Genomic DNA, 20792 nt, shown 5'->3' with positions numbered 1-20792 from the left:
ACGACATGATCTCATTCTTTTCTATGGCTGCATAGTATTCAATGGTGTATATGTACCACATTTGCTTTATCAAGTCTATCATTAACGGACATTTGGGTTGATTCCATGACTTTATTATTTTACAGTACTGCAATGAGCATACACATGCATGTGTCTTTATAATAGGATGATTTATATTCCTTTGGGTATATACCCAGTAATGGGATTGCTGGATTGAATGGTATTTAGACAAGAAAACGCAGAGGGAATTTGTTATCACCAGACCTTCCTTACAAGGGCTTCTGAAGGAAGCATTGAATATAGAAAGAGAAGACTGTTACATACAGTTTTTAATTTAAGGAAATGATTACACATTTTGTTACTTCAATTTTCTCATGTCCAAGGGAGGTATGATGATAAAACATGATATTTTTTGTGAAACTTAACTGAAATAGCACCTGTCAAGTGCTCCTAGACCATTGTAAGTTTTCAAGAAATGTTAGCTTTCATTGTTATTATTATTAATGTCAGCCTACCTTAAAACTTCTTTAAATAGATGGCATGAACAGCTGTAGATAACTGCAGGGTGTGAAAATTCTGGCAGCTTTTTTTTTTTTTTTTTTTTTTTTTTTTAAAACGGAGTTTTCTTCATGTTTACCCGGCTGGAGTGCAATGGCGCGATCTCGGCTCACCGCAACCTCCGCCTCCTGGGTTCAAGCAATTCTCCTGCCTCAGCCTCCTGAGTAGCTGGGACTACAGGCACGCACCACCATGCCCAGCTAATTTTTTGTATTTTTAGTAGAGACGGGGTTTCACCATGTTGACCAGGATGGTCTCGATCTCTTGACCTCGTGATCCACCCGCCTCGGCCTCCCAAAGTGCTGGGATTACAGGCTTGAGCCACCACACCCAGCCAACTTTTTTTATACCTGTTAAAACTCTTTGAGGTTAAAGCTCTTCGAGTTCCCTGCCGGTCTGTAAGTAATAGACCTATGTGAGTGGAGGAGACGTGTCGATGTTAAGAATGAAGTTTGTAACGTAAAAAGCCAGGCTTCTATGCCTCAGTAAATGGTCTGATGAGGATGCTGAGAGAGAGTATCATGAAACAGAAGTGAAGTGGATTAACAAGAAAATTCATATTCCTGGCACACTAAGGTGACAAGTAAATGGTTTTCTGTGGCTTTGCTAAAATTTTAAAAAATTCAGTTAGGAGCATTGTTGCCTAAATATAATGTGGTATGTTAAGAAGGAGGATTCTAACAAGCATTTGTTAAGTGTCTGTTATGATTAAGACAAATATGATTTGGTTTCTACTCTCAAGTTCGGTGGGAGAGATAGATACGTAAACAGATGAATTATAGCACAAAGTGATATTGCTGCACCAAGACAGGCAAATAATTAACTTCAGCTAAGGCAGGGAAGAAAGAAGGAAGGGGATTTTTATATACTTTTATCTTCACTGAAGGTGGCTTTACAGATGAGGAGCCTGGAGCTCAAAGAATGTATGTCACATGAGGCCAACAAACATATGAAAAAATGCTCATCATCACTGGTCATCAGAGAAATGCAAATCAAAACACATTGAGATACCATCTCACGCCAGTTAGAATGGCGATCATTAAGAAATCTGGAGACAGCAGATGCTGGAGAGGATGTGGAGAAATAGGAACACTTTTACACTGTTGGTGGGAGTGTAAATTAGTTCAAACATTGTGGAAGACAGTGTGGCGATTCCTCAAGGACCTAGAAATAGAAATTCCATTTGACCCAGCAATCCCATTACTGGGTATATATCCAAAGGATTACAAATCGTTCTACTGTGAGGACACGTGCACACGAATGTTCATTGCAGCACTGTTTACAATAGCAAAGACCTGGAACCAACCCAAATGCCCATCGACGATAGACTGGATAGGGAAAATGTGGCACATATACACTATGGAATATTATGCAGCCATCAAAAACGATGAGTTTGGGTCCTTTGTAGGGACATGGATGAACCTGGAAACCATCATTCTCAGCAAACTGACAGAAGAGCAGAAGATCAAACACGCATGTTCTCACTCATAGGTGGGTGTTGAACAATGAGAACACATGGACACAGGAAGGGGAGCACTACACACTGGGGTCAGTTGTGGGGAAATAGGGGAGGGATGGTGGGGGGTGGGGAGCTGGGGAGAGATAGCAAGGGGAGAAATGCCAGATGTTGGTGATGGGGAGGAAGGCAGCAAATCACACTGCCACGTGTGTACCTATGCAACAATTTTGCGTGTTCTTCACATGTACCCCAAAACCTAAAATGCAATAAAATAAATAAATGGGAAAAAAAATACCAAAATTAGCTGAACATGATGGCGCATGCATGCAATCCCAGCTACTCAGGAGGCTGAGGAAAGAGAATCGCTAGAACCCAGGAGGCAACGGTTGCAGTGAGCTGAGATCGCACCACTGCACTTCAGCCTGGGCAAGAGAGCTAGACTCTGTCTCAGAAAAAAATTTTTTAGAAGTAATTTTAAAAAAGTATCTAAGAACAACTACCTCTACATATCAAGTTGGCATAAGAATAAAGTGAGATAATATACAAGAGTAAACCTTTAACTAATAAAGGTCCATAAAAGTATCAGTTATAGGATTGTGGATTGACTTCATCTTTATAATCATTATCATCCTAATGCCTCATAACCAAAAATTTTATGGTAAGATTTTTTGTTTACTTTAATGGTATTGATACAATGTCTCCCCTGGGAATATTTAACTATACTTAAAATTTCTGACGCTGAAGGATAATTGTTACTAAAATAAATTTTATTTAAAAAAAAAAAAAGAATGTATGTCAATTCATGTCAATTCATGAAGGCATGCAGCTGCTAAGTGCGGAGCCAGCATTTGAATCAAACTTTTTTTCCCCAAGGCTGTTTCCATCATGCCAGGCTGTAGTGGTGACAGGTGGAAAGGTGTAGTGAGCCCTCTTCTAGGTTTATCTACCTCTGAGAGCAAGAAGTCCTGGTGGTTCTCTCTGAATATAGTCACAGAGCTCCAGGGTGTGTAGTACTTAGAATTTTCTTTTTGCTCATTGCACAGGAAATGGTATGAAACCGAGGTAATTCATACACGCATACTTTGACTATAAAGAAGAAAAGGGTAGAGGCGTCTGGATGACCTGATATTTAAAATAATAAAAGGAAAATGTTTTCCTGAACAAGATCAATGATATACAATGAGTAAGTTGTGATCAAGAATCATGTACTCAGAGTTTTGGCTTTTATCCTTTCACTGATTCACAACATACATAATTTGTCTATTTTTTTCTAAATATCCTTCACTGTAAGGCGGCATTAATCAACTCTTGTAATTTATCAGATTATTTGGTTACAGAACTAATGATATTTTTTTTCTTTTTTTTTTTTTTTGAGACGGAGTTTCGCTCTTGTTACCCAGGCTGGAGTGCAATGGTGCCATCTCGGCTCACTGCAACCTCCGCCTCCTGGGTTCAGGCAATTCTCCTGCCTCAGCCTCCTGAGTAGCTGGGACTACAGGCACGCACCACCATGCCCAGCTAATTTTTTGTAGTTTTAGTAGAGACGGGGTTTCACCATGTTGACCAGGATGGTCTCGATCTCTTGACCTCGTGATCCACCCGCCTCGGCCTCCCAAAGTGCTGGGATTACAGGCTTGAGCCACCGCGCCCGGCCACTAATGATATTTTTGTTCAAACAAGTCAAGACCTTGGGGTTATAGACTGGGATTTGGGGAGCAGGTTGGTTGGGGCGGGTGGTGGTCTAAAGAATCAACAGCATTTGAGGGCCTAAAATATCATCCTAACAGCAATAGTGTTCTCTGTCCTTAATGATGAAATAAGAGATTAGAAAATAATAAAAAATAAAACAAGGATATAATTTCTATGCAATAATGATAGGACTTTGTGATACTACATTAAAAAAAATAGATGGCTTTTATGAGAGATGAAATAAGGAGAAGAAACTAGCATTTATTGAATGCTTGCTGCGGGTTTCTGAGCCATGGGTGGTAATCATCCCATTTTACAGATGAGGACCCTGAGAATCATATATTTAGTGTCAAGTGCCTTACCTAAAAGGGCAGAAGTAGAACTAGAACAAAAGTTCAATGCTTAACTCTGCAAAAAAGCTGTTCTCTTTGCTACAGATCATGCTCTTAGTGAAAATATCCCAGAAGACCTGGGGTTGAGTTACAGTACCAAAGGGGCAAGGCATGTAATATTGCAATTAGATGACAAGAGATTGCCTTAGGAACACTGAATTACACTAGCCAATTTTTGGAAGCAAAGATAAATTATGCTGCTAAAGCCAAGGAAACCATTTGGCTAGACTAGAGAGTGTGAGCTTGAGAATTGGATAGAAGGGGGTGGCGGGGAGTTCGGCTCTGTGGCACTGGCTGGTGGAAAGTTCGTCATCCACACTTAGATCAGGTCAAACCCAATAATATTTTTGAACTCTCATTTTTCTGTGTCAGATGCTAGCAAGCACAAGTGAGTAAGGCCTTAGATTTTAGTTAGCTGGAGGACCTGTTGGTAAGTGATCCAATTTTTGTGTTTAATCTGGAAGAAATTCTCCAGAATGAGGTTTAATAATCACAGTTGAAATAGTGGCTATGGGATCAGGGTCTAATTGCATTGCATATAATATTCCAAATCAATGAATGACACAGCTCCTGCAAGAAGAGTGCTATGGCAATCTAAACATAAAGCCACAGGGAATTAGACAAATGTCTTAAGGGTAGAAAAAAGGAGTGGGCACATTGGTGAAATGTAGGAGAGCAGTGGGGTGTGGACTTCGCAATGTATTTGTGCTATACTATGGAGGCAAGTGTAGAGCGGATGCCGTTAATTCTTAGCCTTGAGGTATACCTTTCTAATAATTAGGAGAAGGAAAGGGGTATTTTTCATGTATCACTTCCAGCCCTATATATGTATTTGTGATTGTTCAATGAGTTAGAACCCAATATAAAGAGGACTTCAGGGAATCTATTAAAAATCCAGGGTAACTTCTATGTTCTAGTCAGAGTTCTTAGAGTTGTTGAAGTATACAAATATGACATAACAACACACACTGTAGGGCTCAAAATCTAGGTGTCGGGCAAGTAGACAGCTCATAGCCAATTCCAATGTTTGCAGTTGAAATTTTGCAGGAAACACCATTTACATCACCTGTTCCTCCTTCATGAGTTTATGACACCCAATGCCTGTCTCACATGGCAGGTTTCACTTAGTACTGAAATAAAGGGATGACTTCTCTGCCTCCAACACTAGATTGTGTGTTTCCCGAGGGCAGGAGCAAAGTCATCCTTTTTTATTTTCTGGCACTTGAAACAGAATATGGCTCATAGTTGGAGGTCAATAAATATTTGAATAGAAGAATGCATGAAAATATAAACATTAGACTCTTCTCTTATGGTTATTGCTTTAACTTATGAAGTAGATGTAAATATAACCCAGGATAACATAGCAATTTGGCAATTCTCTATGAATTTTCTGTAATAGAATATTTCAGCAAGCACAATATAGTTCCTACTTTAACACGGTGGGTAACTGATCTTTAGTTATTTGACAGATAATTTTCTGAACATCTGCCTTCTGGCAAGCAATGTGCTAAACACTGGGGGTTGTCTGCAACCGCTTTTAATGGTAAAGTTTCTCTTTTATTTCAAATTTAGTTTTTTATTGACATAAACCTGCATCTATTTATATGATACAACATGATGCTTTGAAGTGTCGATAACGAAATGGTTAAATCTAGCTAATTTAATCATAATTTACAAAGCTAGATTTAACCATTTTGTTATTGACACTTCAAAACACACATAATGAAATGGTTAAATTTAGCTAATTAACAAATGCATCACCTCACAGTTACCGTCTTTGTGGTGAGAACATTTAACACCCACTCTGAGCATTTTTGGAAAATACCGTATATCATCATTATAGTCTCCAGGCTGTACAATAGAGCTCTTGAAATTATTTCTCCCATCTAACTGAAAATACATGTCCCTTGACCAACATCTCCATTCCTTATACCCAGCCACCCCAGCTTCTGGTACCCACCCATCTTCAGCTGTTTGTAAATACCTACTGTTGATATGAAAATGCATTTGTTGAAATATACTGAAGGCTGTGGGTTGTTGTAATATAGTCCTTTGTTGCTATCAGAGTTACTGTTCTTTGAGCTTACCTTAGTTGGGTCTTGTAAATTGAGTGTTATTTGAGAACAGAACACAGGAGGGCACCAGAGAACAAGAAAACAACGACAACAACAAAACCAAAACACTGAACTTTGGCTCTAGAATAGAGATCTTGCTAAATTTATCGTCTCTCAGCAGTCTATTTCTATTAAGTCTTATTCTTTATATGCCATGAGGGATTTTTAAACACGAGAGCTTTCCAAGCTTTCATTAAAGGAAACTGTCAATTTCTCAGGCAGTGCCTCCAGCTCAGTCAGACATCTAAGCATGACCAGAAGGAGACATGGATGAAGAGAACCCAGGGGACGTCCTGGCACACATGATGCTCTAAAGCATTTTCAGGTCTCCCCTATGGGCCCAGCAAGAGTGCCATTTCCCAGGAGGAAGGCAGATTGCTGGACAGATTCGCAAACCACGACAGCTCCAACTCTTGTACCGATGCCTTTATTCCAGGCGCCTCAACCAGAAGCAACAGGTCTCCCTGATGGTGATACCCAAGGGCGCTCTTTAAGAAGAAAAAGACAGGCCGGGCATAGTGGCTCATGCCTGTAATCCCAGCACTTTGGGAAACCGAGGCAGGCAGATCACAAGGTCAGGAGTTCGAGACGAGCCTGACCAATATGAAGAAACCCCGTCTCTACTAAATATACAAAAAAGTATCCAGGTGTGGTGGTGCATACCTGTAATTCCTGCTACTCAGGAGGCTGAGGCAGGAGAATTGCTTGAATCTGGGAGGCAGAGGTTGCGGTAAGCTGAGGTCATGCCATTGCACTCCAGCCTGGGCAACAAGAGTGAAACTCCATCTAAAGAAAAAAGAAGAAGAAGAAGAAGAAGAAAAAGACAATGGGCTTATGTGTTCACTCACCTCCCTGGGCCAATGGAAATGGCTCCCAGGCATGTGGGAGAAGTTGAATAGGTCACTGTGGCTCAGGGGCTACAGTGCCTTATCAATTTCTGGCACTGAATTATGACTAGAATTTGAAAAACATCAAACATAGCTTCCATGACATCATGGTCTCAGCTCATTTTGTCACTGGGAGGTTGTAGTAGTTTGTAGATGACAGTGACCAATGAAAACCCAATTTATTTGACTCAAAGGGCTGTGGATATATGTATGTGAAGATGTATTATGCGGCCTCAACCTGCTAGATCTGGCTCTGGAATTCTAGGTCCACATTTCTGAAAATCTGCTAGTCATTTCCTTGTGTACAGCCATCCCTTGGTATCTCCAGGGGATTGGTTCCAGGACTTCAAAGGGACCAAAATTTGAGGATGCTTAAGTCCCTGACAAAATGGCATAGTATTTGCATATAACCTATGCCCATCCTCTCACATGCTGTAAAATCATCTCTAGATTACTTAGAATACATAATACGATGAAAATGCTATGTACATAGTTGTTACTGTTTAGGGAATAATGACAAGGGAAAAATTCTGCATGTGTTTAGCACAGAGGCAAGCTTTTGGGAATATTTTAAATCTAGAGCTGGTTGAATCCACAGATGTGGACCTGTCAGATACCAAAGATTCTCCTACCAACTCAAACTCAGGATGTTTAAAATAGAGCTAATAGGTGTTTCTTTCTCTAACCCAGCTTTTCTTTTCCTCGTTTCATCTAAATTAAGTAGCAACACCAAGTTCTCCAGGCTGGAAAACTGTAAGTGATCCTCAACTCTGTCCCTCCATCCTCCGTTCCCATCATTCAGGGGGTCCCCTCAACCGTCTCTTCTATTCATACCTTTCATTCATTTCTCTCTGCTATAGAGTATTTTGAATTCAGGATTGATTTGCCTCTTTCTTAAGTAAGTTCAGTGGACTTTCTATGCTTTTTCTGTTCTGGTCTTCATGTAATCTACTTCATGTTCTTTTGAATTCAGCTTTCCGAAGATTCATCATTGCTCACAGGACAAGGTCCAATTCCTTAGCATTACATACAGTCCATCTGTGTGTCCTACCTTAGCTCACTTCAGAGCTCATAATCCCTCTCCTCCCCAATGCACGCAAACACACACGCCATACCACTGTGGTTCGTCTTCTGAGCATTGGTTATATTTTGCCTCTGCTGCATGTGGAATAGCATAGGAGTTATGCATATGGGCCCTAGAACTAAAGTACAGACCTGCAAACTACTATTAGCAGGAGAAATATTTCCCACCACCTCTTTTCGTAAATAACCATTTATTGGAACTCACCAAGGAACTATGGAAAAACAAGGATGATTTTCACAATAAAAGATGCCAGAAAAAAAAAAAGAGTACGTATTATATGGTTTCATTTATATAAATCTAAAAAGTGCAAACTAATCTCTAGTGACAGAAAACAGATCTCTGGCTGCTTGAGGAACAGGGAGAGGAAGGGAATTACAAAGAACCATGAGAAAACTTTTGAGAATAATGTGTATATTGCTTATCTTGATTCTGTTGGTGTTTTAATGGGTCTACTCATGTATCAAAGCTTATAAAATTGTACACCTTAAATATGTGCAGTTTATCATATGTCAGTTGTACTTCAATTTAAAAGAATACATGGAAAACATTGAGCATCAGGTGTTCCTGTAGTCTCAGCCACAGTTAGCCTGGAGAGTTACTTGTGTCTTCATAAAGATCATTGAAGTAAATTCCACAGTTCAGGGTTCTCACTCTGTTGCTAGTTCTAAGAATCTTAACCTTGTTGTGCCTTTGGTCTCTCATCAAAGACAGCATGGCCGGACTTAACCATGTTCAAGGCACTGTTTAAATTACTAGAATCTCTCAGCTGGGCATGGTGGCTCACGCTTGTAATCTCTGCACTTTGGGAGGCCAAGGCAGGTGTATCACCTTAGGTCAGGAGTTTGAGACCAGCCTGGCCAGCATGGTGAAACCCCGTCTCTACTAAAAATACAAAAAGTAGTTGGGTGTGGTGGCAGGCATCTGTAATCCCAGCTACTTGGGAGACTGAGGCAGGAGAATCTCTTGAACCCAAGAGGCGGAGGTTGTAGTGAGCCAAGATTGTGCCATTGCACTCCAGCCTGTGCAACAGAGTGAGATTCTGTCTCAAAAAAAAAAAAAAAAAGAAAAGAAAAAAGATTAAAAAAATGTATAGAGTTTCTCTGATCTCCATTTTACAGGCTCAGTCTATAAATGTTTTGGTGGTACCTAAACTTATTCAGGCAGTATGTTAGTGGTATATAAATTGACATATCCCATCCTTGCTGTAGGTGATGCCTCTAGTGATGCTAAAATACATTGCTTTTCTAAGTATTGCAACCCTCTTTGAAGCAGTAGGGGCTCCCTGGTCAAATAGTCCTATAAGCAGTAGTGGAGAAATTGTGCTCATCAAGAGCAAGAGCCCTCACTACTACTTCTTGTGGTGCTGGGACCATGTGTTGGTGATGCTGGGGCTATAGGACCACTCACTTGAATGACACCTGGAGGCCTTTTCCTCCCTCACCACCTCCTTCCCCAGCCTGACTTCTTGGTCTCCTGCCCAACCAGACACCTCAAACTCTGTCAGTGCCCTGGCATTCTGGCAGAGAATCCTCACCAGTTCTCACCAACCTTCTCCTTAGGCAAGGGCAGCTGCCAGCATGGCACTCTACCAGGATGGTGCTCTGCCAGGACAGGTTTCCCTGAAGGAAGCTGCTCACTGAGACGGGCCTCTTCCCATGCCCTGCACACCCCCTCCTGCGACCCTTTTGCCCCCCCTTTTTTCTGTGCCTCAGCACTCCTTGCCTGGCTGCAGATAACGAACTAGGGTTGCCCAAAGGGCAGATCTGCCCTCTCCATGTCTTCGCTCTGGCAAAACAAGTCCTCATAAAGTTATGTGCTAATTCTGTATGGGAGCACACATAAGGCGTTACTTAGAGATTGAAATTACAAACTCTGTCATTTTTCAGTGAAATTGTACCAGCTAGGGAAAAACAATCAAGCTCATTATTATTTTTTGTTCTTCAGTTGTATTTTTGTGAATATTTTAATACATCTTTTTCAATTTCTGGAAAAAAAAATGGAATATACACCGTCAGTGCACCAGAAAGTTTGGATAATCCTTTGTGGAAGTGGAGAAATCTCAACCTTTTTTATTTAATTTTTTTTGACAAGTAATTGTTATTGGCAGTGTTCTTGTTTTGGGTAAATTCCCCTTCTAAATTGAACATTATATAATTTGCCTTCCCAAATTTGTGTTCTCCATTTCAAAAATCTAACAGTAATAGAGTGTATTTAGTTAGGTTCAAAATCATCATTTTTAAAAAGAAATGCAGGAAAAAATTAGAAGGATGTTTAATGAGAATATGATAGACTTTGAAGTGGAAGCTATCACCAGGAAATTCTCCATTTCTTAGTACTGTGTAAGTGACACTGACTTCACACAGCAGTTTTAAGGTTGAGTTTACTGTTACAGGAATATGTATGCTGCTTAAAACATTTCACAACTTATGGTCGGACAATGTTCCCTTGAAAGGAATATTTACTGGTGCTTCTCAAAAACCTGACTGCGTAAAACACAAGTGACCCAATGCTGGCCTTGCTTATTTCTAGGGAAGTTACCTTAGCAACCTACTAGCATTAAGTTGCTTAAAGGAATATGTCTTTAACATTGGTATAAGCCAGAAACAGAGAAAACAGTTACATTTAAACAAGTAATTCTTGTTGGCATCTGGGTAGGCTGTTGGAATAGCCATGATATGAGTTGCTAATCATTCATTTATTAATCCTCACGGAATTAAATATGGAAAGGATGAAAAAGAGGAGAGCCCGTGCTTGACACGTTCTCTATGTTAGCTCATTTATTCCTCACCATATCCCCTTGATTAAAGTGACTATTAGTCTTTCCATTTTGCTACTTGGAGAGACTGAGGCTGAGATATATTTAGGTGTCTGTCCAAGGTCACACCGCTAGGACCTACTGGAGCAGAAATTTGAAGCCATGTCTGGCTCACTCAAAATCCTATGTCCTTTCTCACACCCTGCTGGCTCTCTACTTATTGTGAGGCATTTGCTTGATTGTTCAGCTATTTCCTTTACCTGGTGTTTTTAGTTTGCTGGCTTCGGTCTTATGGGCACCCTATTGGGCCACATGAGAGATTATAGAATTATGTTGTAATCATGGTGGGCTGTTATCTCTGCAAACTCTCCTGACACCATCAGTGCACCAGGAAGTTTGGATAATCCTACGTGGATGTGGCGAAATCTTAATCTTTTTTTATTTGACTTTAGGATTTTTTTTTCCCTCTAGGCAGTTTTTGCACCAACTTTGTAAACTTTTAAAAGTTGAGTTTATCTTAGTTTAACAATCAAGAATTTGGTTCTTCAGGACATTTTCTCTTCTGTGTGCTTGGAGCTTCTAAATCTTGTGTAAACCTTCTTTTTGAAATATATGTTGCACATCTTTGGCTGTAAGAGGAAGTCAGGAATTGGTCCCTCTACTTCCAGATCCACTCCCCAGCCATATAGACATCATATTTAAAGTTCCAGAGTGATTTTTCTAAGACCATAATCTGACATTCCCAGCAGCATACAGAAAATCAACTTGACACTCCAAGTACATTCAAGTGGGCTGCCCCAGAGGTCATGGAAAGAAAAGTTTCATAGACTAAGCTAAGATGTGAAATTAGAAATTATTTATTAAATCAACTTAAAGTACACTTTAAGCATAAATTAAGGGGAAAGAGATTGGGTCAATGAGCACTGGAGAGTGTGCAAGTGGGATAGAAAGACTACCATATCTGAATCCTGGGTTATACAATGTTCATCTTCCTTGGTTCGCTCTCTGCCATATCAGCCTTCCCTGCTGATGAAGTAGTTACAACAGCTAGAGTTGAGATTAAGAAGGGAATACAACAGCTTGGAAACACTGGTACTATTACACCACTGCCCTACTGGAGAGACACAAGGGCAAGTACGTTTAGCCATAGCTATCACTTGCCAATTAACCTGCTGACCAGATACATGTTTTATCTCTATGTATCAACCAGGGCAAATGTGAGGCCAGGATAGGACCAAAATGGGTGTCACCAATGGGTTGACCAATTTAGGATGACAGGTGTCAACCAGACATGGTCTGAGCTTTACAGATATTTAAGATTTACTCTGTACTTTCATCCCTTTCCATGGGCAAGTAACTCTCTTGTATCATCCTTTTTATCTATGTTCAACACACATGTGCCCTCTTTGTTTTCTGCATGTCTCACAGGTCTCAGAGATGACCAGTGTGCTCCGTATACTTTAACCCGTTCTATAAGTTGTATCCAACTTTTTGTTGCTTGCTATAACAAAATCAAATAATCTTAAATAATGCAGCAAACACATATTACAGCCTGTTTAGGATATTTTAAGAGTTCTTTTTCGTCTAGAAGATAAAATATAAAGTTTTCAGCACAGCAGGTTCTTATAAGCAGGTTCTTACAATCCCCTCCTGGCTACCTTTTTAGACTCATTCCCTACCTTTCATAAAAATGCCCTCTACTTCCCTGCCACATGGAACTACTCAACATTCACTGAACTTGCATGCTCTCTTAATATCTATACAGGGTATAGATATCTATACACCTCTACCTAACCCCAAACTCAGACCAAAATGTGCATGTGTACATGCACACATACACTCCCAAATATCTTCTCTCTTTTACTGTGTTCCTGAGGTATAATGTAAAGAATGCATACTAGTTTTAAAGCACTTAACAATGTCTTACATTTTTATGTCACTTTCTACTCCATTAGACTCTAAGTAACTCTGATCCAGGGATCATAATATATTTTTCCTTTTATCTCCAGCCACTAGTCAACGCCCTGTGTGTTGTAAATAAGCAGTAAATATTTGATGAGTTGTTGAGTTAATGAGTACTTAATAACAAATAAATATTACTGTATAACAATTTGGCAGACATTTGTTCCTTGAATAGAATGGCTTTTATAATTGTCATTTAGAAATTCAGTTTATAGGCGGGCATGGTGACTCACTCCTGTAATCCCGGCACTTTAGGAGGCCGAGTTGGGTGGATCACCTGAGGTCAGGAGTTCCAGACCAGCCTGAGCAACATGGTGAAACCCTGTCTCTACTAAATACAAACAATTATCGAGGCGTGGTAGTGCATGCCTGTAATACCAGCTATTTGGGAGGCCAAGGCAGGAGAGTTGCTGGAACAGGGAGGTGGAGGTTGCAGTGAGCCAAGATTGTGCCATTGAACTCCAGCCTGGGCAATGTGAGTGAAACTTTGTCTCAAAAAAAGAAAGAAAAAAAGAAATTCAGTTTATATGGGATATTTTCCCTTCATTTCTTCCCTTGAATGTTTTCCCCCAACTACCATATACTCCTATTACTAGATTTTTATAAATCACTTAACTATGCTTTTGTAAGTTTTTAATAGCAGCAAGCAGTGCTGATCTGTTGGGCACCTAAAGTGTATCAAGCTGTGAATTCAAACTTGTCTTCCACTGGTCCCAAGGAAACTGGATCAGACCACAACCCTGCATAAATGGTAGCTAGGATTATGATTCAGTAGGAGCATATGTAGCCTCAAACAGGATAATCAGTTGTAGTAACCGCATAACCACATTTTCTCCCTGTTTCTGTGTTAGGGGATGGCGGTCAATTCACAATTTGAATTTTAAAGTCCATAAGCTGCATTTAAATACATTCATATAAATGCATGTCAAGTAACTACCATGTCTAGGCCTTGGATTCAATTATGAAAAAAAGAATAGACACAATTCCTGGCCTTGGGGAGTTCATAGCCAGCATCACCTCAAAATCAATGAGAAGTAGAAAGTCAGGTTATTGAGACCAGGATGACCCACCCTGCATCTAAGTGGGGGAAGTGGGGAACACTGAATTCTCACAGACATTACAGGCTGATCCCAGTCAGTATAAACTCACTGCATAATCAACTATCCCCATATACAAATGTCCCCTCCTCCAGTGGCATGATCTAGGACCAGCAGGGATTCACCTGTCCTTACTCATGGGGCTTCTTGAAATTCCCCTGCTGCCTCAGCCAGCCACCTCCATTCTTACCCAGTCTTAAGAATCAGTTTCAAGAAGCACTTCTATTTATTCTACAAGTTTGTTTTCCCCAAACCTTCACTCCTCCCTCAGAAGCACCACTGGTTATGGAGGTCTGATCTGGAGTCCTACCCATCACTCACATTCATCATCCATCCAGAAGGCAGGTTTTATAAATCAGATAAGTCTGGCTTTGGCTCTACTTATTAGCTATTTACCCTTGGCCAAGATAACTTCACATCCTTCTTTCTTTCTGCTGTCATCCTGTAAAATGGGATAACAATGCTTACTTCCCAGTATTCTGAAGATTAAATCTTAAGCCCCAGTACAAAGTATAGCAATGACTTTATGCCTCATTATCTCCACTGTTCTTCCACAGCCATTCTCTCTAGCACCCCTGTGCCATCTCTGGGATTGTCCAGATAACCTCTGAAGTGGGAAGGACCCTATTTCAGTGCTTGTATTTTAAAAGAACCACCATCAGCACAAGGGGTGTAGAGAAGACTCATCATTTAGAATCTTAGAAGATCTGAAAAAGCTTGCTTCTAGGCCAGAGAGTAGAGAGAACTGTGAGACTGTGTGCTGACCACAGTAGACCAATGTTGGGTTGGAGATGATAGGTCATCTTAGTGGAAAGTGTGGTGAAGAGCCAACATGGCAGAGTAGCTCAGTGTAGGCTCTGGAGCCAACGTAAGAAGAGTTACCCTAACGGAATATAGACCACAGAGTTCTTCCCTTAAAGTATGGATTCACCATACATCCTTCAAACCTCCCAAGTACTTCCCTTTCTTCCTCTCCACGAACCTGCTTCTTACCAGCCTTTCAAAGTCCAGTCTTGATTCACCCTAGTCTTACCTATAACCTTCAGAAGCCCTGTGTCTGACTCTTAACTCTTCCTATCTTGACACTGAGGCTTTACCTTCAGCTTTGGGAGCTGCAGTGAGTGTTTCAGAGCTGAAGAGCATCTAGAGCCCATGTGTCAGAAATGAAAGATTTGGAAAAACAGAAATAAAAAAGTTCATTGAAATATGTATTTGAAATGATTTATTCAAGTAGGGTGGGGACCTAAAAATTTGCCTAATATATCATAATGGGGGATTAGTACTAGGAACATATAGAAAGGAACAGAAAAGTTGGCCTCATAGAAATAAAACGTAGAACAGAGGATACTAGAGGCTGGAAAGGGGAGGGGGGAAATGGGGGCAGGGAGAGATTTCGATAAAAGATAGAAAGTTACAGCTAGATAGAAAACATAAGTGCTAGTGCTCTACAGGGCTGCAGGATGATTATAGTTAACAATAAAATACAGTTACAAATGCCTAGAAGGAACATATTACGTATTAAATGCTCCCCAAACAAATAAATGATGAATATTTGAGATGATGAATATGCTAATCACCCTGATCTGATCAATATATATTATATGTATCAAAACATCTTTGCCTACCCTGTAAAGAGGTGCAATGATTATACGGCAGCTAAAAAAGGGAAAGAAACAAAAAAATTTAATATTCTGAGCGGATGACCTTAAGAGAGAGATTGGAAGAGAGGGAGGGCTGGGAAAATAGGAGATGTCTGAGAGATACCCTAGAAGAAATTTGAAATAGAAAAACAGAGCTGAGGAAAGAAAGAAAGACAAATCAAAAATTAAATTGAAGTCATATGATGATAGTTCAGGGAGCAACCGATGTGTAGAGAAGGAAATGAGATGCTGGAACTTTGGGGAACCCCAGAATTAAGTGGTAGACAGGGGAAGAGGCAGTGAGGAGAGGTTGCTCATGAAAGTTCATACATGTGGGAAAACCGTGAGACAGCCATGAGACACTGAAGATGGGAGTGGTTGCTCAAGCTTCATGGTGATAAAGAGACTGAAAAAAGTTCCTTATGCCTGGCGATTTGCAGATTATTAACCAACTAGAACAGCAGGGAAAATAACTAGCTGCTAAAAGGTTGGTGGGGAGGGCTGGGAGGGCAGAGGAACCTGGGCTCAGCAGCAGTAATGAGGGGATTCTTTGAAGTCTGGGTGGGGGGAGGACCACCCTGGTAGGACACTCTAAAGTGTCAAGATGAAGGGAGAAAGCAAGGGAAAGAGGCAGGGTCCTGAGGAGGGGTTCAGTGAGTCGGGTGAAATTTGAAGGTGCCTAAAGAAAGCTAACAGGAAAAGCCTGAAGAAAAGAAGCAAGATCACTGCTAAAAAAAAAAGTATCTCCACCGGGCTTAGTGGCTCACACTTGTAATCCCAGCACTTTGGGAGGCCGAGGCAGGTGGATCACGATGTCAGCAGATTCAGACCACCTGGCTTACACAGTGAAACCTGTCTCTAGGAAAAATACAAAAAATTAGCCGGGCCTGGTGGCATGTGCCTGTAGTTGTAGTTCCAGTTACTTGGGAGGCCGAGGCAGGAGAACCACTTGAACCTGGGAGGCCAAGATCACAAGATTGCGCCACTGCATTCATTCCAGCCTGGGCGACAGAGTGAGACTCCGTCAAAAAAAAAAAAAATATATATATATACACACACACACACACACACACATACATGTATATATATGATGGAAAAAGGATGGAAAGTGGAGTCAGAGTAGAGTTTAGCCTTGGACAAGGTGGCAAGGGTTCTTGGTTCTTACTCTACTAACAGAAGCAAAACTTTGGGTTAAGCTTATAAAGAAGAGATTTTATTTATTTACTAAGCAAACATCTGAGTGTATCAATACAGATGTGGACATTTTAGACCTGGTTTTCTAGGTGCCTCCAATCTGTTTGGGGATGTGGATAACTGAAGAATTAGTTTACAGCAGCATGAAATAAACCATGAGGGATGCTGACGGGTTGTGGAAGGCTGAGAGGATGGCAGGTGGTGACAGAGACGTTTCAGTTTCCCTGTGAGTTACAGGATGGGTTAGGAGGGAAACGGAGCTAACTGAAGAAGAATAAAGATTGGTCACATCTCTGGAATTTCAGAAGCATCAACCTTAGGAAACTGAATTTCCTAATGGAGTGGAGCCTGATGCAGTTCTTCACTTAATTTCTTTTGGGATGCAGACTAAATGATATTTTCACTTCTGGCTACAAAAACTCAAGCCACCAGTAGAACTACAGGCACAAGTTTACAGTGCAGAGAGCACTGGATTGGGAGTCAGATCTGGGTAGTATTTATGTGGTCATGGGAAATGGGAAATTCCTTCCCCTAGGTGCAAGGATTCAGGGCTTTTTTTTTTTTTTTTTTTTTTTTTTTGAGACAGGGTTGTTTTGCTCTTGGTGCCCAGGCTGAAGTGCAATGGTACGATCTTGTCTCACTACATCCTGGGTTCAAGAGATTCACTCTCTGCCTCCTGGGTTCAAGCAATTCACCCTCTGCCTCCTGGGTATAAGCGATTCTCCTGCCTCAGCCTCTCGAGTAGCTGGGATTATAGGCATGCGCCATCACATCCAGCTAATTTTGTATTTTTAGCAGAGATGGGATTTTTCCATGTTGGTCAGGCTAGTCTTGAACTCCCACACTCAGGTGATCTGCCCACCTCGGCCTCCCAAAGTGCTGGGATTACAGGCATGAGCCACCACACCCAGCCAGGATTTTCTTTAGTAAAATGAAGGATTGTTCTTTATTGTTCTCAGAAAGGTGGTCTGAGAAACACCTGTATAGTGGGTTAACTATTGTTTCCTAAAAATTCAGTGTCTACTCGGAACGTAGGAATTGTGACCTCATTTGTAAATAGGGTCTTCACACATGCAGTTGTTAAGATGAGGTCCTACTGGATTATGGTCATCCCTGGTTCCTATGATGGTGTCCTTATCAGAAGAGAGTGCACACAGAAGAAGGCCATGTGAAGACAGAGACAGAGACTGAAGTTATGCTTCTAAGGAATATCAAGGATTGCAGGAACTCCCCAGAAACTAGGAAGGGGCAAAAATGATTCTCCCCTGTAGCCTTTAGGACCTGTTCACACCTTGATTTTAGACTTCTGACCAGAACTGAAAGAGAACATATTTTTGATATAAGCCACTAGATGTGTGATAATTTGCTACGGCATCCCTAAGAAAATAATACCACCTGCATCACGAATATCAGGAATCTTGTTAAAATGCCATTTCATAGAATCTATCCCAGATCTTCTGACTCAGAAATACTGAGACTAGAGCCCTGAAATTGAAACTATTAACATCATTCGGTTGTTTCTCATGTAGTTTTTAATGTGAGAACCACTAGCCTAGAGTAGGCTTTAACAGCTCTGAAAAATCTGAAAGTTAAAATGACAGAACTATTTTATATATATGAATGACATCCCCCTGGGTGAAGTGTGTTATTTCCCATCCTGTACGTATCACAAACAGAAGTCTTTATTTTATTAACTACAAAAATAACCAGATTGCTTCCAAACGACATGCGTCTAAACACTTTCACATGTTTTGCATTCTGGCAGCATTTTAAAGATAAAAATATGAAGGATTTTATTTTTTCCAGGAGAGGCGTTTGTCTCTGAGCAGTTTGACAAATGTTAAAATTTCTCTTAATCTGTTTTCTCTCATCGTTTTTGGTATATGTTTCTTTCTTACCTGATTTTATCTGATCTTGTTTTTTTCTCTGCTTTAATTCATTTTTTGTGCACTTTGAAAGTAAAGCCATATCCATTGTATGTATTTTTTAAAATTGTTTTGTATTCTTTATCCTGTAGGGCCTGTGGAAAATATTTCACTATGAGGATTAGTCTTTGCATCTCTTAGCTATCTGCCATGCATCTCTTAGCTAATGGAGGCTGTTTAGTGTAGTAGTTAAGGACGACATGGAACGAGGCTGTCTGGGTTTCGTTCCCAGCAATTAGGTTATGTGACATTAGGCAATTGACTGAACTTCCTTCTGTGGCAGTTTTCTCAAGGGTAAAATGTATTTGTAATGGGATCCATGTGTTAGTTAGTTAGCTCTGCTCAGTTACGCTGCAGTAACAGATGCCTCCCTGGAATCCTAGTGACTTAAATGAGCAGAGCTTTATTTCCCACTGGCATTAATATTCATCCTAGTTCTGCTGCAGTGCTTTTCCATGCCTCTTCATTTCTGGACCCTGCCTGAAGACAGAGCTCTAATTTGTCACATCCTGGATTTATGGCCAACGGAAGGGAGCTAGCAGGGCCATGTGGTAGCTCTCAGACCTAAGTGGTTCACGCTATTTCTGCTCACATTTTCTTGGCTGTGAAGCAAATCATGCAAAATATCTGACATAAGAGGCAGGAAATACGACCCTCCTGAAAGGGTAGACCTGTTAGGAAGAGGCTGATAGGAAAGGACAGCAAATATTGTCAAAAATAATATAATGAACCATAGTAAACTTTATGCGATTGATGTGAGCATTAAATAAGTTAGTATAGGTAACTCACTTAAAATAGTGTCTGGTGACTGGTGTCTGGTGGTCTACTATTAACAGGGTCTTGTGTAAGTATATGAAGACTTTAATTTTTTATTTGAGAATCCAATGTGCCTGCCAAGAACAGCACTATTTAGAGTTGAGGAAGATACAGAAATAAAAGACTTAGTTTATGCCTTATGGAATCTGTGTAATCCTGCATGAAGAATATGAACAGGAACAGATAGTTGATGACTTGCAGATGGCCTGAGTGCCCCACCAGCAGGGTACCTACTGGACACCTCTGTACCTTTTCTCCCACATGATTGGTTTTTATTTGTTCAACTCCCCCAGTAGACTGTGAGCTCCTTTAAAACAGTGAGTGTGTCCTTTTCATCTTGGCACCCCAGAAACTTTCACAATGCCTGTCTAGTAGGTCATCAACTTTTAAATTAAACCCCTCCTTCTTTATACAGTCTGAGAGTGGGGTGGCGATTTCGCTCTCTTAGGTAGGAACAGGTTTCTTCTGCTTGATGCCCGAAGTCAATCAGGAACTCAGGGTGCACGGAGGAGGCAGCCAGCCGTCTGAAGTTTACATCCTTGCCGTGCCCAAACTGTTGCACAAAAGTGTGAAGACAACGCGTGGAAATTAGTCCTGTTTGCCAACAGAGTTGGTTTTGCACGCGTCATACGTGGCCATGCTTGCTGCATTAGGAGACAGTTGTATTTAAGTCTCACTTACGGAGAAACGAGCACATTTGACTTGAAACACTTGATTTATTTTTGTTGAGGTTCTGGTTTTAATTATTTTCTCTATGTGCATGTCTTGCAAGTTTTATTTATGTGGGGACTATAAGGAGATGATATTTCTAGTGAGATGGAGAGCTATAATTTCTCAACTTTTCAAACCTACATACATGTTATTTTAGGAAGGACAAATCTCATCATCTTAGTTAACAAGAACCAGAATAGAGTGATAGTTCTGCTGGCCCAGCCTCCTGGGTCTTGCAGTTGCATACACAAAATGTTAAGAGGATAAGAGAGGCTATCCAGGAATAAGCCCGTTCTGTATGGCAACTACCTCTGTCCCCAGTGGATGATCAGCTAATGCTATCAAGCTCATAAGCCAATAAGCCTTGTAATTATCGTGCCAAAGAGGCTGCAGATATCCCTCTTCTCCCATTTTTACCTTTTGCTCTCTTTCTATTTAGTACTTTCTATTGAAGGAAGGAGATGCTGCAAACACCATGGAGGTTGGTCTGAAAATGCCATATTCCCAGA

General features: G+C 40.7%; 1 protein-coding gene and 1 long non-coding RNA gene across 40 annotated transcripts in view; both read left to right on the top strand.

The window, feature by feature from the left end:
- NRXN3 (neurexin 3) overlaps window positions 1-20792 on the top strand; it is a 1699208-nt gene that overhangs the window by 774577 nt on the left and 903839 nt on the right. The window lies entirely within an intron of this gene.
- Window positions 494-16377, top strand: LOC116557656. Its single transcript, XR_004271633.1, has 3 exons — window positions 494-505; window positions 3020-3024; window positions 15654-16377. It is a non-coding gene; the product is annotated as an uncharacterized LOC116557656 (long non-coding RNA).

The sequence above is a fragment of the Sapajus apella genome, unplaced genomic scaffold (genome assembly GCF_009761245.1).
Source record: "Sapajus apella isolate SASKATOON/1434 unplaced genomic scaffold, GSC_monkey_1.0 scaffold20, whole genome shotgun sequence".
NCBI classification, from domain to species: Eukaryota; Metazoa; Chordata; class Mammalia; order Primates; family Cebidae; genus Sapajus; species Sapajus apella.
Note: the sequence above shows the minus strand (reverse complement) of the source record. Positions and strands in the feature narration are given on the sequence as shown.